The sequence below is a fragment of the Saimiri boliviensis genome, chromosome X (genome assembly GCF_048565385.1).
Source record: "Saimiri boliviensis isolate mSaiBol1 chromosome X, mSaiBol1.pri, whole genome shotgun sequence".
Taxonomy (NCBI): Eukaryota; Metazoa; Chordata; class Mammalia; order Primates; family Cebidae; genus Saimiri; species Saimiri boliviensis.
In genome coordinates, this window is record NC_133470.1 from 52748769 (window position 1) to 52764464 (window position 15696).

The window sequence follows — 15696 nt, forward strand, 5'->3', positions numbered from 1 at the left end:
GGCGGCGGCTGTGGGGGCGCGAGGCGGAGATGGTCCACGGGTTAGTGTTCGCTGTGGGACCGCACAACACCAACCGCTGGTACATCCTGGGGGGCGCCTATGGCACCGCGTAGTGTGGTGCGTGTCCGCGCCTGGGCTCCTGGTCCCCCCATTTCCTCGGGGGAGAGGACACAGCTCCTGGGCGTAGAGGACACAGCCTAGGTCTCGCCCGTGCCTCGGACTCAGGTACCCGGCGACCTTGAACCCGGACTTCAATGTGGTCTGCGCGCCGAGGCTCGCGGGGGCGTTGAGGTTTAGGTGTATTTCCGGCACTTCCCCGGCGAGCGGTCGCTTGGGAAGGGGCACAGGATGTGGCGCGGGGCGCGGAGGTCAGGACCTGGGGACCCCCGCCCCGGTTGCAGCTCGGCCTTTCAAGTCTAGACCCTGGGGAAGGTAATGGGAGTGCCCCCACCCATCGCACCCATAATGCTAGCATTATGATCTTCTTTTTTTTGATTTTCGATTGTAAAACTGGTGCTTGTCGGTGTTGGCAGCCGAGGTCCTGAAAGCGGTTTGCCTCCAGGTGTGTGCAGAACACCGAAATAATCATTTTTTTCCCTCCTCGCCTCTGTTTACAGTGAACGGCTTTGATTTAATATCCTCAGCGATGCTAATCGCCGGCTCCGCACAGGTTTTCTAAAATGCGTTACTGACACCAGTGTTGGTGGAATCTTTCTGTCTTGAAGGTTTTGCTTTTAAGTGGATGTTAGTATTGTACTGTTGGCGTTTCAGCAAGGATAAACCAGCATCACTCTTGCTTTATTAAAGATCCGTTTGGAGTTGGGCCTAATTTGACTTTTTTTTTTAGCTCCCAAGTGAGCTTTTTTACCAGCATAAATGCTGCCAGATGTTTTCGCCCAATTGCTATGGACTTTCCTGTTAATGATTTAGTGGTCAGTATGTATGCAACCTTAATGGAGTTCTTGCAGAATCACATGTAGGCTCCCTCATCTTGATTTAGGTCCCTTAGAAAAGTGAAATGTTGGTGACGGTATTGTTTTTATTAGAGCAAACTAGCTGTATGTAGCATTTCGTGCTGGTGAAGACTTGTGGAAGTGGATTCCCTTAAATCTGAATCTTGTGAATGTGTGTTTTGTGTTGACTGAAGGAAGTAAACTAATGTATTGAGCACTTTGTGGCAGGTACTGGGCTACACACATTATTTCATTTTATTTGAACAGCCACACTGAAAGAGGAAAAGATGGCGTTATTTCTTTTTTCAGGTGAGAAAGTTATTTCAAGGTGAAGCTAATTCCTTAGGTCATAGAACTAAAGTGATTCTTAAGTTTGTAGACTGAGATTCTACTTCACACACCACAACTCTTTCCAACTGTTTTTAGAAAAACACCCTGCTTTCCTTGGTATAATTAATAATTGTAGAATTTTGTGCATTGCAATGTATAAATTAAATTATAAAGTCTGTTTCAGAAATGTATTCTAATTTCAATCCTAATTTTGGAAATGCCATAGAAGGCATATTTTACCAAGTATTGTAGCTAGATAGAAAGATTACTTAAAATTGTTTTTTAAAGAACTTTACTTGAACCTTTAATATTTTCACTTTCTTTGGGAGCAAAATGAGGCATACCACTGCGAAAATTAATATGAACTCACAGGCTTAGGAGCCAGGGGAGAATTTAAATTAGGTGGAGCCTAAAAGAAATAAGGCCCTAAAAAGTAATGAAGAGATAATAGCATCATCTCTCTACCATACATCTCATTCCTGTTGCACTCACTGGTAATTGTGCCAATGAACCTGTCTCATTATGAGAGGCTCAGAATTTCCCATCACATCCTTTGGCCTTTTAACAAGATTAACTTTAAAAAACCCTTTTACGTTTAGGACATGTCAATTGAAAAGATACCCCCATCTGGTAAGATTTCCCCTATCTGATAAAGTTTTTTAATAGTCTGAACAGCCGGGTTCGGTGGCTCAAGCCTGTAATCCCAGCACTTTGGGAGGCCGAGGCGGGTGGATCACGAGGTCGAGAGATCAAGACCATCCTGGTCAACATGGTGAAACCCCGTCTCTACTAAAAATACAAAAAATTAGCTGGGCATGGTGGCACGTGCCTGTAATCCCAGCTACTCAGGAGGCTGAGGCAGGAGAATTGCCTGAACCCAGGAGGCGTAGGTTGCGGTGAGCCGAGATGGCGCCATTGCACTCCAGCCTGGTTAACAAGAGCGAAACTCCGTCTCAAAAAAAAAAAAAAAAAAAAAAAAATAGTCTGACAACTATTTCTTTCACTGCTGTAGGCTTATTTGAGCTTCCGACTCTCCATTTGAAATGCTAAATCCTCTTATTTTGATTTTCCTTTCCTAAGTGAAATACAAATACAAATATAATTGGAATTTGAATCCTAGATCCAGATTATAGCTTTTTATCACGTTGATGACATACCCTGCTATTAAGCTTCTCCACTGCACATTATTAGCAGTTAATAAATATTGGCTAACAGAGCTGGATCTATAGAGGGCTTGTTGAAATATTCACTAATATTTGAATAGTGATCTTTTAAAAAATGCTTCCAGAAAGATTTATTGATTTCTAGCCATTTTGTAGCTTTTCTCACCCTCCATTTCCTTCTCAGTTCATTAGGAATTGTGACTATTTTGTTGAAATCCCTTTCTTAATCATTATGTAGAGAATGTAAAGATGAAGAGTGGGGTTTGAGTTGGGCCTTTAAGAGTGGGTGTGATTTTGATATGCAGCTAATAGGGGTAAGTGACAGCTTGAGCTGTGGAATCTAATCCTGCAAATGTACTCAGGTGGCAACCTGTAGAGGACTCCAAAGGCAAAACTAAGTTTGGCTGTATATCTGCTTAGTGGAAGAAGCATTTTTTTTATTTATGTATGTATTTTTTGAGATGGAGTCTCGCCTCTGTCAACCAGGCTGGAGGTTGGTGAGTGGCACGATCTTGGCTCACTCCAACCTCCATCTCCTGGGTGCAAGTGGTTCGCCTGCCTCAGCCTCCTGAGTAGCTGGGACTAGAGGCACATGACAGCATGCCTGGCTGATTTTTTTTTTGTATTTTTGTAGAGATATTTTTGTATTTTGTAAAAACACTTTTGTATTTTTGTAGACAGTAGCCACCGTGACAAGGTGAGGCTGTAATGCCAGCACTCACTGCATCCTGTTTTAGGCTTTTTTGGCTTTGCCTGCCCAGCTGCTCCCTGCCCAGCTAGAGGAGGAAAGGGAGGAGCCACCAGCTGCACCCTGGAGGCTGGATCCTGCAGATAGCCTGGCTCTGTGGCTCACCTTGCTGTGGTTGGTGGCCACAAAGGAGACTTCAGCTTGACTGGAGCCATAGAAGGGCACCTGTGGTGGCCAGGTGGTAGGAGCCTTGTAGGGTGGGCTGGTGCAGCAGCAGTGGTTGTATTGGTGGGTACACTAGTGGTGGCAGCAACAGCAAGTCTGAGGTCCACGAAGGGGGAATAGGAGCGCTGCAGGTCCCTTCCTAGCCTGGGATGGGGAGGAAATTGCAGGTGCTGTGCCATGGGCCTCAGTGGCAGTGGTGAAGGTGCAGTCAGGGCAAGGAGGAATGTTCTCCATTCTTCTGCAGAATCCGGAGGGTCCTTTCCTGTTGGCACCTGAGCCCGGTGAGAGTGGCAGCATTGTCTCACTCTTAACAAAGTTTAGAGAGTGACTGTGTATTTTCTACTTGTTTTTGTTTTGATAGTCCTGGACTTCTTAAAATTCCATGAATTGGGGAGGAGAAAATATCATAAAAGGCGGGTTTGTTGTTGTTATTGAGACAGAGTCTTACTCTGTCACACCGGCTGGAGTGCAGTGGTGTGATCTTGGCTCACTGCAACTTCTGTCTCCCAGGTTTAAGCTATTCTCCTACCTCAGTCTCCTGAGCAGCTGGGATTACAGTTGAATTAATCAGCCATTAACATCTGGTGATTTGTTTTGTAAGATTACGTTTAGTTTTGCCTGTTCACATTTCATCTATAAAACACAAACAAGATACATTTTCCCACATAAGTATGTAAGTGGTATAAGACTTTTAAACACACTATTGGAATATACATGATTACATGCTTCAGTGAACTAAAACTTGCATCTGTGATCTTTATTTTGCAACACTCTGAAGTAACATTACAGTCTTTTCAGTGTGCTGTGTCATTTATGACCTTTTTTTTTTTTTTTTTTTTTTTTAAGATGGGGTTTCACCATGATGGTCAGGCTGGTTTTGAACTCCTGACCTCTGGTGATCTACCCACCTCGGCCTCCCAAAGTGCTAGGATTACAGGCGTGAGCCACCACGCCTGGCTATGTCCCTTTTTAGTCCTAGGAATCCTTTATTGCCATTGAGCATATGAAAATTGAGACAGATGCATAGCTTCTCCCCATTGAACCCATCAGTGGGGAAAGATTTTCATGTGTCTGTTGAATGTAAAAGCTCCTCAGGAAACCTCACAGTTTACCTTTCCTATTATTTACCATTTGTAAACTAAGGCTCAGTGATATAAAATATAACACATTCTGTACTGTAGCATAACTGCAGCTTAGGTTTTCATATTCAAAGAGGTATAGCTGAAAATGTATGAACACTTATTATGCCTCAAGATCTCTTTGTTGGTTTATTTGTGGCATTTTCAAGCAGCTGACTTAGGGCTAAAGCATCTTTCTGGCATCAGTATTTCTAAGTTGCCTTTAAGCTGAATAAATATTTGGTTTTTATATTTAATTGCTTCTATGTGAAGCGCTGCAATTTAGAAAGAAATTACACATATGTAATATAGCATTTTACACTAAATAATAGTGACTGGCAGTTCATTGGCCCAAGAGGTATTATTTTTCAGGTATTCTGCTCTATGTCATCAGATGAGTGGCCTGGCATTCGTCTGGAAAGGCTTGCAGTTAGGGGTTCACAGTGCTGCTGGTTGGATATCTGCAGACCCTTTACATATAGCACTTTAGGATAGGGTGAGTCACAGGTTACAGTAGAAGTTGCCTTTGAAATTAGACCTAAACCATGTGGAACTGGATCCCTTGTGCACAAAGCTCTCTGTATCAGCCAAATCTTGCTGACCTCTTAGGGAAGAACAGTTTGTATTACAGATTCATTCTTTTCACACATAAGATTTCCCCACTGCCCAATTACTTGCACCTCTTTTTTTTCTTGACTCTTATGTTTTACTTGACTCTGGAGTCTTACCTTGCACTCTTACCTTTGCATGGGAGTATACCTTATTTTGCCAATTATGCTATCAGTTTATTAAAAGCAGAAATAGTTACTTATACCTGAAAATTTGTACTGACAGTGTAGCTGTGAATATGTTAAGAAAATATACTTAAAGCAAGAAATCAAAGAAAGTATATTTAAATCAAAGCAAATTCTATTTCCAAATGGCAATAAAGCACGTGTTACATAGAATCGTTGTATGAAAGTGTTTCAGTAGTCAAGATTAGATTGTACACTGGTGAATAAGCAAGAGTTCTTTTTTCATTTTCATCTTCCAATTCAACTGGGCATGTGGGTTCTTTTTTCTCTTCATGCATGTCACATAGAGACCCGTGTTGTAAATTATTTTGTCGGAATGAAAGCCTGGCAGATTAAATTATTTCTTCTCTTCTTGCTGTACTTGATACTGATCTCTTGTTCATTTTTTGATAATATGTTTGATTATTTATGTTTTCATTGCTTTTAGTGTCAGAGATGGCATTGGTTTCCCAGTTCTGTGTGCTCCTGTGTGGCTCCTGAACCCAGCTGGAGAAATGTATCAATTTCAACTGGTGAAGTACTGAGAGAAAGCTACACAAAAGGCAGCAAGGTATTAGTAAGTTACCTCTGATATTTTAACCACCTCTGACTTTTCCATGGAATGGACTAGTAGTAGTCCCTGTCAGAGCTACATTTGAAAGGAAAAAAAGAACTTGAAGTCAAAAGCTGTTGATTAATTCATGGTGTTATTTTGTGTTTACTCAACTCATTTATGTTGACTTGTAAGTTAGTAATTTACGAACTATTAATTAATTCATTGCCTACATATCAGCAAACAAGTTTTCTTAATAAAGAATCTGGTGGCTGGACACAGTGGTTTCCACCTCAGCACGTTGGGAGGGCAAGGCAGGAGGATTGCTTGAGGCCGGGAGTCTAAGATTAGCCTGGGCAACATAGCAAGATCTCATCTCTACAAAAAGTGAATATATTGGCTGGGCATGGTGGCTCACTTATTCTTGTAGTTCAAGGTACTCAAGAGCCTGAGGTAGGAGGATCACTTGAATCCAGGAGTTTGAGGATGTAGTGAGCCATGATCCTAACACTGCTCTCCAGTCTTGGGGACAGACCAAGACACCATCTCTTAAAAAAAGAAATCTAGAGGATTCAGTGGAATGTGGAAGTGCATGTGTGCATAGGTGTGCTCAAGAATATGTTGAAGATTACACCTCAGAATGAAGGTCATTTTTTTTATTGCATTTTAGGTTTTGGGGTACATGTGAAGAACATGCAAGATTGTTGCATAGGTACACACATGGCAGCATGATTTGCTGCCTTCCTCCCCTTCACCTATATCTGGCATATCTCCCCATGCTATCTCCCACCAACTTCCCACTCCCTGCTCTCCCTCCCCTATTTCCCCCCAATAGACCCCATTGTATAGTGCTCCCCTCCCTGTGTCCATGTGTTCTCATTGTTCAGCACCCGCCTATGAGTGAGAACATGCGGTGTTTGATTTTCTGTTCTTGTGTCAGTTTGATGAGAATGATGGTTTCCAGGTTCATCCACATCCCTACAAAGGACACGAACTCATCGTTTTTGATGGCTGCATAATATTCCATGGTGTATATGTGCCACATTTTCCCTGTCCCGTCTGTCATCGATGGGCATTTGGGTTGGCTCCAGGTCTTTGCTATTGTAAACAGTGCTGCAACGAACATTCATGTGCATGTGTCCTTATAGTAGAACAATTTATAATCCTTTGGATATATACCCAGGAATGGGATTGCTGGGTAAAATAGAATTTCTATTTCTAGGTCCTTGAGGAATCGCCACACTGTCTTCCACAATGGTTGAAATAATTTACACTCCCACTAACCATGTAAAAGTGTTCCTGTTTCTCCACATCCTCTCCATCATCTGCTGTCTCCAGATTTTTTAATGATCGCCATTCTAACTGGCGTGAGATGGTATCTCAATGTAGTTTTGATTTGCATTTCTCTAATGACCAGTGATGATGAGCATTTTTTCATATGTTTGTTGGCCTCATGTATGTCTTCTTTTGTAAAGTGTCTGTTCATATCCTTCGCCCACTTTTGAATGGGCTTGTTTGTTTTTTTCATGTAAATCCGTTTTAGTTCTTTGTAAATTCTGGATATCAGCGCTTTGTCAGATGGGTAAACTGCAAAAATTTTTTCCCATTCTGTTGGTTGCCGATTCACTCTAATGACTGTTTCTTTTGCTGTGTAGAAGCTGTGGAGTTTGATTAGGCCCCATTTGTCTATTTTGGCTTCTGTTGCCAATGCTTTTGGTGTTTTGGTCATGAAGTCCTTGCCTATGCCTATGTCCTGAATGGTTTTGCCTAGATTTTCTTCTAGGGTTTTTATGGTGTTTGGTCTTATGTTTAAGTCTTTAATCCATCTGGAGTTAATTTTAGTGTAAGGTGTCAGGAAGGGGTCCAGTTTCTGCTTTCTGCACATGGCTAGCCAGTTTTCCCAACACCATTTATTAAACAGGGAATCCCTTCCCCATTGCTAGTTTTTGTCAGGTTTGTCAAAGATCAGATGGTTGTAAATATATTGTGTTGCCTCCGAGGCCTCTGTTCTGTTCCGTTGGTCTATATCTCTGTTTTGGTACCAGTACCATGCTGTTTTGATTACTGTAGCCTTGTAGTATAGTGTGAAGTCCGGTAGTGCGATGCCTCCTGCTTTGCTCTTTTTGCTTAGAATTGACTTGGCTATGCGGGCTCTCTTTTAGTTCCATATGAAGTTTAAGGTATTTTTTTCCAGTTCTGTGAAGAAGGTCCTTGGTAGCTTGATGGGGTTAGCGTTGAATCTGTAAATTACTTTGGGCAGTATGGCCATTTTCACGATATTGATTGTTCCTAACCATGAACATGGAATATTTCTCCATCTGTTTGTGTTCTCTCTTATTTCGTTGAGCAGTGGCTTGTAGTTCTCCTTGAAGAGGTCCTTTACGTTCCTTGTTAGTTGTATTCCTAGGTATTTTATTCTCTTTGTAACAATTGTGAATGGCAGTTTGTTCTTGATTAGGCTCTCTTTAAGTCTGTTTTTGGTGTACAGGAATGCTTGTGATTTTTGCACATTCATTTTGTATCCTGAGACTTTGCTGAAGTTGTTTATCAGTTTCAAGAGATTTTTTTTGTGAAGTAGTTAACAAGCCTATATAAGGTTAGGATTCCAATTTAAAGTTTTCAGTTGAAAGCCTTCAAAGTTCAGTTGTATGTCATGTAATGAGGAGTAGCGCTGAATTTGGCATAAGACTTAATGACCTTATTTGCAGCTTCCAAGAAATCCTTCTCAGTAGCAATTTTTCACCGTGCTCTGATGGCAGACATACCAGCTTCTGTGCAGACACTTCTAATCTGAGCATCAGTGCTATTTGTACACAGTCTTGCTAACAATTCAAATCTGCTATCTCTTTCAACGTTCATTGAACGAGCGTGAATCTTAAAGATGTGGGTCCGACCCTCTAGATCAGGCAAGCTAAATTCAATTTTTCTATCCAATCTCCCTGGCCTCATCAGTGCTGGATCCAACGTATTAGGTCTGTTAGTGGCCATCAGCACTTTATTATTGCCTCGAGGATCAAAACCATCAAGCTGATTGATCAGTTCCAACATTGTTCTCTGCACTTCATTGTCACCTCCAGCACCATCATCAAACCGAGCCCCTCCAATAGCATCAATTTCATCAAAGAAGATAAGGCAGGCCTTTTTTGTTCTGGCCATTTCAAAGAGCTCATGAACCATTCGAGCCCCCTCACCGACATATTTCTGTACAAGTTCAGATCCAGTAACTCGAATGAAGCACCCATCAGTCCGGTTGGCAACTGCCCATGCACAGAGTGTCTTGCCTCTACCGCATGGACCAAAGAGCAGCACACCTTTGGGAGGCTCAGTGCCAAGGTTCACAAACCTCTCTGGATGAAGTAATGGGGTCTCAACTACTTCTCGCAATTTCTCAATCTGTTCCTTACAGCCACCAACATCACTGTATGTGACATCAGGTTTTTCCTCCACCTGCATCATGGTAACTGTTGGGTCAATCTTAGGAGGCAATGGAATGTGAATTCGACATTTATTTCTGTCCACACCCACTCTCATCCCTTCTTCAGTGTCAGTAGGTGCCACTTGATCACTAAGGTCCACCACAAACTTGGCAAACTGCTTTACGTTGATAATGTATTTGGGGTCCTCTGAATCAGCATTGATTATCTTTGTACACCTGGCAACCTGTAAAGGCTGTTCACTCTGGAGGGTCTGCTTATCTGCAGCCAAATCCCAAAGTGCTGGAGGGGCCAGGCCAGTGTCAGATTATTTAATACCAGTGAGCCCATTACTTTTGAAAAGTTGCTGAATGTCATCTTCAACTTGCTTGATCTGTATAGAATAAGTGCTCTGACCGAAAGTTTTCAGCAAGGCAATATCCCCCTCATCCAGAGCTCAGGTGGGCTTGTCCTTCTCATCCTCTTCGGTCTTCTGCTGATCGGCACCGAGGTAATCTGGCATTTTAACAGCTCCAAATGCCTCCACTCCGTAATGATTCGAAGGTAATTTTTATAAAGATCTCTCCATGTCTTAGATTTGATTCTTCCTTTAAATAATATTCTTACATATTAAAGATCTCTCCATGTCTTAGATTGGATTCTTCCTTTAAATAATATTCTTTAATATGTAAGAATATTATTTAAAGGAAGAATCAAATCTAAGACATGGAGAGATCTTTATAAAAATGTGTTATTAAATGTGTTACATTAAATATTTATTAAATGTAATAAATTAAATGTGTTACATTTCATATGTAAGAATATTATTTAAAGGAAGAATCAAATGTAAAATGTCCATTGAGGATGAGGCAATAGAAACTTTACGGTGGTGTCTGCACTCTGAACATTGTGTGGGGCTGTTGCCCAGCCATGATCTTGGAGGAATGCCACTAAAGTGGCCAGTGTGCTTTTGATTTCCTTATATGAGGGGCCTCTGAGAAAAATATCATCAGCGTCATGCTACAGGGTACAAAGGTCCTGAAACACATGTTTAAGTTCTGCAGCTGGGCTACTGATATAGCATGTGGGCAATCTGGTAAATGTGTATGGACTGTCTTCAAAAGTATAAGCAGATGGGGACTCCTCTGTTTCGGGAATAGCACAGAACATATTGGCCAAATCTGCTGCAAAATGTTGTCCCACAGTCCTTTGATTGCCTTTTACTAACCAAACTATGTTCGTGGTTTGGACCTTGACGGGGAGGGTAGCTGGACATTAGGTTTCTATGACCAATAGTTTGTGTTATTTGTAAGAGATTTAAGTACTGTCCAAATGGGAGAATTGAGAGTGTGTTATGTGCTTACTAACTCTTATATCTAAAAGATATTTTATAATGAACCAAAGACCCATCAGTTTCCAGGCCCAGGTGGTGCTATGGTGTATGAACCCCCTTCACTGGCTATAGAAAACATGCCAGTTCCCATTTGACTTGACTTGACCTGCCAGGAGGACCAGGAACATAGATTTGTTCTGTATAGAGTGTTGGCAGGTTATGATGTCCATGCCTAAAATGGGATGTAAGAAAGAGAAAGGAGCTACTACAATTAGTAGATTTTAAAAATGATGCCCACTGTGACCTCAGTGGTGATATGTTTGCTCATGACTGGTTGGCCAGAGTTTTCAGAAAGCAATGGGTGACCTGTCCTTTGGGTGCTTTGGGCTCCTACAAATGACTACGATTTGTGCTCCAGGGTCTCTAAGGGTAGAATTGAGGATTGTTGGTTAGGTCTGTTCCAATGAATGGTCTCTGATGTATATGGACAGTTGTGTTTTGGTGGAGGGACGTGGGCCAGGGCACTTCCAAGTTTCTAGGATAGGGACTGGGGAGGCTGCTGTTTCTGCAGGTCTGCAAAAAGGTCAAGATGAGCCTTGCTGATGGGTCTTGAGTTGCAGTTGTACTAGGGATGTTGTGGCTGTCTTGTCCATCCCATGTGAGTCAGGACTCGGAATGCCTTGGCCAGTATACATAAATTACCTCTGATCTGACCCATGCTGAGATGATTTCACATGCCAAAGCTGTGGAGCTGCCAGTAGAGGATTTTTTTTTCCAATTATTTCTCCTCTCTGTGAAGAGGGGAGCAGATGATTTCCTGCATTCAGAGTGTTGCCTGTGTGGTGGTGAACAATAAGGAGCATTGAATTCCCATCTGCCTTTCTGGAAATGGCAAGGCTGTGGGTTGTAGGGACCACAGCCTTTACTGGGAACCCATGAGCAGACAGTATTTCAGCTTCTCTGGCTTCTTCTTGTGTAGCAGCCTAAGGCATCCATTTGGTCTGAGGCTTGTTGGACCATGTCAGTGGTTTCTATGAACTAGGAAGTAAGACTTCTGTGGTAGGTTTTGAGTGGCAGGGTTCCGGGGTGGGGTGAGGGTAACAGCTCCTTCTTTTTTTTTTTTTTTTTTTGAGACAGAGTGTCACTCTGTTACCCAGGCTGGAGTGCAGTGGCACGATCTTGGCTCAGTGCAACCTCTGCCTCCCAAGTTCAAGCAATTTTCTGCTTCAGCCCCTGGAGTTGCTGGGATTACAGGTGCCCACCACCACATTCAGCTATTATTTGTGTTTTTATTAGAGACAGGGTTTCACCATCTTGCCCAGGCTGGTCTTGAACTCCTGACCTCATGATCCACCCACCTCGGCCTTTCAAAGTGCTGGGATTACAGGTGTGAATTCCCAGTCGGGAATGGCTTCTTTAAGCAAAAATTCCTTGGCTTTTACTCTAAGGAGCTTCCTGTGGTTTCAAGATAGTGGTGGCGTCTGTAGGGGAATGGTACTTAGCAAAATGATTGACCCATTGCACAATGCCTGTCAACAGGGCAGAAATCCAGCCCTTGTGAAGGTTTTTCACTTTCCCTATGCCTTCATCATGATCAGGGTGAAGAAGCTGTAAGCCTTTCACCAAGCTCTAAAGACTTATATGAAAAGAGGCAGTGCCTCCTCCTTGGCAGTCAGTTTCTCATCACTCTCTGCTGTGAACCTGTCTTCATCCGTGTCCTTGGTGCTATGATTCCTACATTGATGGAAGCATGTTATAAAGTGGAGACTCTTCTTGTGGTTACCAGACAAATTTTTCTCTAATTACCTTAGAGATTTTTAGCAAATTATGTGTTTTGGGGTCTCTGGCTAGCCCCACCACTTGACCCAATTTTGCTGCCATGAACTGCATGCTCAGACCCCATCCCTGAAAGTTTTTTATAACCAATTGGTTTCCCTTTTTTCTTTGTTTTGCATCAACTTCTCTAGGAAATGTTGCATTTCCACCATGGTGTAGTTATGTGTCTCCATCTTTCATTCTTCCTGGGCATCTTTAGAAATTTTGGGGTGTCAGATGGTGACTAGGAATCCCTGGGGAGGAGGTGGATCCTCTGCCCTACCTCGTAGGGTGCCACTTTCTACTCAAGAGCATTACAATCAGCCTCTGAGGGGTCTCAGTCAGCATCCACTAAAGGAAGGAGGTAGGGGTTGTTGGTGTGGCACCAAAGGCAGTGGTGCTTAGAATGGCAGAGTGAGATCTTTGGCCCTTGGCATGTTGGCAGGATGCAGGGATAGGAGCATGCAGCCATGTGAGCAAATGTCTGAGAAGAACTGAGAAAGTTTCTGCCTCCTCCAGAGACTTAGAGGGAGCTGAGCCACATGTTCAGGATTACCACAGTTAACCATCATTTTGTGACCCCTCATCGTTTTGTAAACCCCTTGGTATCCCTGAAGGTCAGCATGCAAGGATCTTCCAGAAGCAAGGAAGGCAGCAACAGAGAAGGTACTTGCCTCAGCCATGCTTAATCTTGTGAGGCGTTGTGAGGACTCAGGTATGAAGTTACCCCTCCATGGGTCAGGGTTAAGCCATTTACTGTTTCCACCTGGCTCTACTCATGGACACTGAGAGCTTAGTGTCGCATCATCCACTCCAAGTCTCTAGGGGGGAATTGTTGTTCCCCTGGAGATTGGTAGTCTACATTTCTACCACTGACTAGGTGAAAGTGGAGCTCCACTGTCCAGAACTGCTCACCCTGGCTCAATGCCAGGACTTTGCAGCTTACAGCCAGTACAGTCCTGAGCACTCCCAAGACCCCAGGTCACTAGACCAGAGTACTTAGCTGAAAGCAACACACTCTCAAGTATTGGGTTCAGGGACCTGATCCCAGCAAGGGCGTTGATACCATGCCGGAAAACTTGCCTATACTGAGACTGGCCCTCCATGGCTTTAGGGGAGTTCAGAAGGTCTGAGCATTGTTCCCAGCCATTGCAATTTCAGGAGAATCCTGAAAACAACACCATGCAATAGCAGTATGTAGAGCACAAAACAACATGATTTAATGCTGGCAAACCATAGTGCCATCTCACACCCAGTGGGCCGTCTGGTATAGAACATCAGTAAGCCATTTGCACAAAACAGATATTGGGACAACATCCAAGCTGAGGCCAAAAACCTGCCAACTAAACTAATTATTGAAACATTTTGGGTTTCTCTTTTCACTTGGCTAGCAGCTGTCACAGGCAGCCACCAGAGGCCCAGACAGAAGAGCAACAGCAGGTAATGCACCTACATAACAATCTCAGGTGGTCTCACCAGCAGGGGTTAGATTGTGGTCATGGCTTTAGTGACAACCAGTGTGAGAGTTTAAAAGTTTTGATAACTTACAGATCCTTAAGTTATGCAGGGCCACCACCACAGCAGATAGGCAGCAGTCCTGCATTCTAGGTCTTCTGTAGGAACAGCAGCCATGCATAATACAGGAATATCCTCCTATTTAATGACTGTTTGGGATTGGATGACTTAATTCATGGATAGGAAGAATCAATATTGTTAAAATGTTCATCCCACCTAAAGCAATTTGTAGATTCAATGTTATTCCTATGTATCTACCAATGACATTTTATAAAGAACTAGAAAAACTATTTTACAATTCATATTGAAGCAAAAAAGAGCCTGAATAGCCAAGGCAATCCTGACAAAAAAGAGCAAACCTGGAGACATTATATTATTCGACTTCAAACTATTCTACAGGGCTAAAGTAATCAAAACAGTGTGGTACTGGTACAAAAACAAACCATAGACTAATGGTCCAGAATCAGAATGGAGAGCCCAAATATAACATCCCATACCTGTGACCTTCTGATTGTCAACAAGACTGACAAAAAGATAATGAAGAAAGAAGCACTTTCTATTGAATAAATAACTGGATGCTGGGTTACCTGGCTAGCCATATGCAGAAGATTGAAACTGGATACCTTCCTTACACCATATACAAAAATTCACTCAAGATGGATTAAAGAGTTAAATGTAAAACCCAAAACTGAAAACCCTGGAAGACAACCTAGGCAATACCATCCTGGACATAAGAATGGGCAAAGCTTTTATGACAAAGATGCCAAAAGCAATCACAACAAAAGCAAAAATTGATGAATAATACCTAATTAAACTAAACAGCTTCTGCACAGTAAAGGAAATTCTCAACAGAGTACACAGACAGTGGGAGAAAATATTTGTGAACTATGCATCAGTCAAAGTCTAACATCTAACATGTATAAGGAACTTAAATATATAAGAAAAAGCAAAAACCCCATTAGAAAGTGGGCAAAGGATATAAAAAGACACTTTTGTAAAGAAGATATACATGTAGTCAACAAGCATATAAAAAGATTTCAACATTACTTATTATCACAGAAATTCAAATCAAAACCACAATGAGATACCATCTCAGACCAGTCAGAATAGCTGTCATTGAAAAGCAAAAAAAAAAAAACAAAACACGTTTTCAAGGTTGTGAAGAAAAGCGAACACTTATACACTGTTGGTGGGAGTATAAACTAGTTCAACCATTGTGGAAAGCAGTATGGCAATTCCTCATAGAGCTGAAAACAGAATTTCCATTCAACCCAGCAATCCTATTTCTAGGTATATACCCAAGAGAATGTAAATTATTCTACCAAAAAGACATATGTACATGAATGTTCATTGCAGCCCTGTTTACAATTGCCAAGACACGGAATTAACCTAAATGCCCAATATTAATAGATTAGATAAATAAAATGTAGTGCTTACACCATGGAATACTATGCAGCCATAAAAAAGAGATCATGTATTTTGCAGGAACGTGGATGGAGCTGAAGGCCATTATCCTTAGGAAACTAACATAGGAACAGAAAGTCAAATACCACATGCTCTCACTTACAAGTAAGTGGGAGTAAACTGATGAGAACTCATGAACACAAATAACAGACACTACTTAGAGTTAAAGGTGGGAGAAGGGAGAAGATCAGGATAAGTAATTATTGGGCACAAAAATAAATGAAAAGACTTCTCGCGTTCATGGGTTGGAAGACTTACCATTGTTAAAGTGCCCATGCTCTGCAAAACAACCTACAGACTTTATGCTAGGTCCTTCAAATGTTCAATGACTATTTTACACCAAATTAGAAAAA

General features: G+C 42.1%; 1 pseudogene; it reads right to left on the reverse strand.

The window, feature by feature from the left end:
* Window positions 1-8426: 8426 nt before the first annotated feature.
* LOC101046486 (26S proteasome regulatory subunit 7 pseudogene) lies at window positions 8427-9739 on the reverse strand (annotated as a pseudogene).
* Window positions 9740-15696: the final 5957 nt, after the last annotated feature.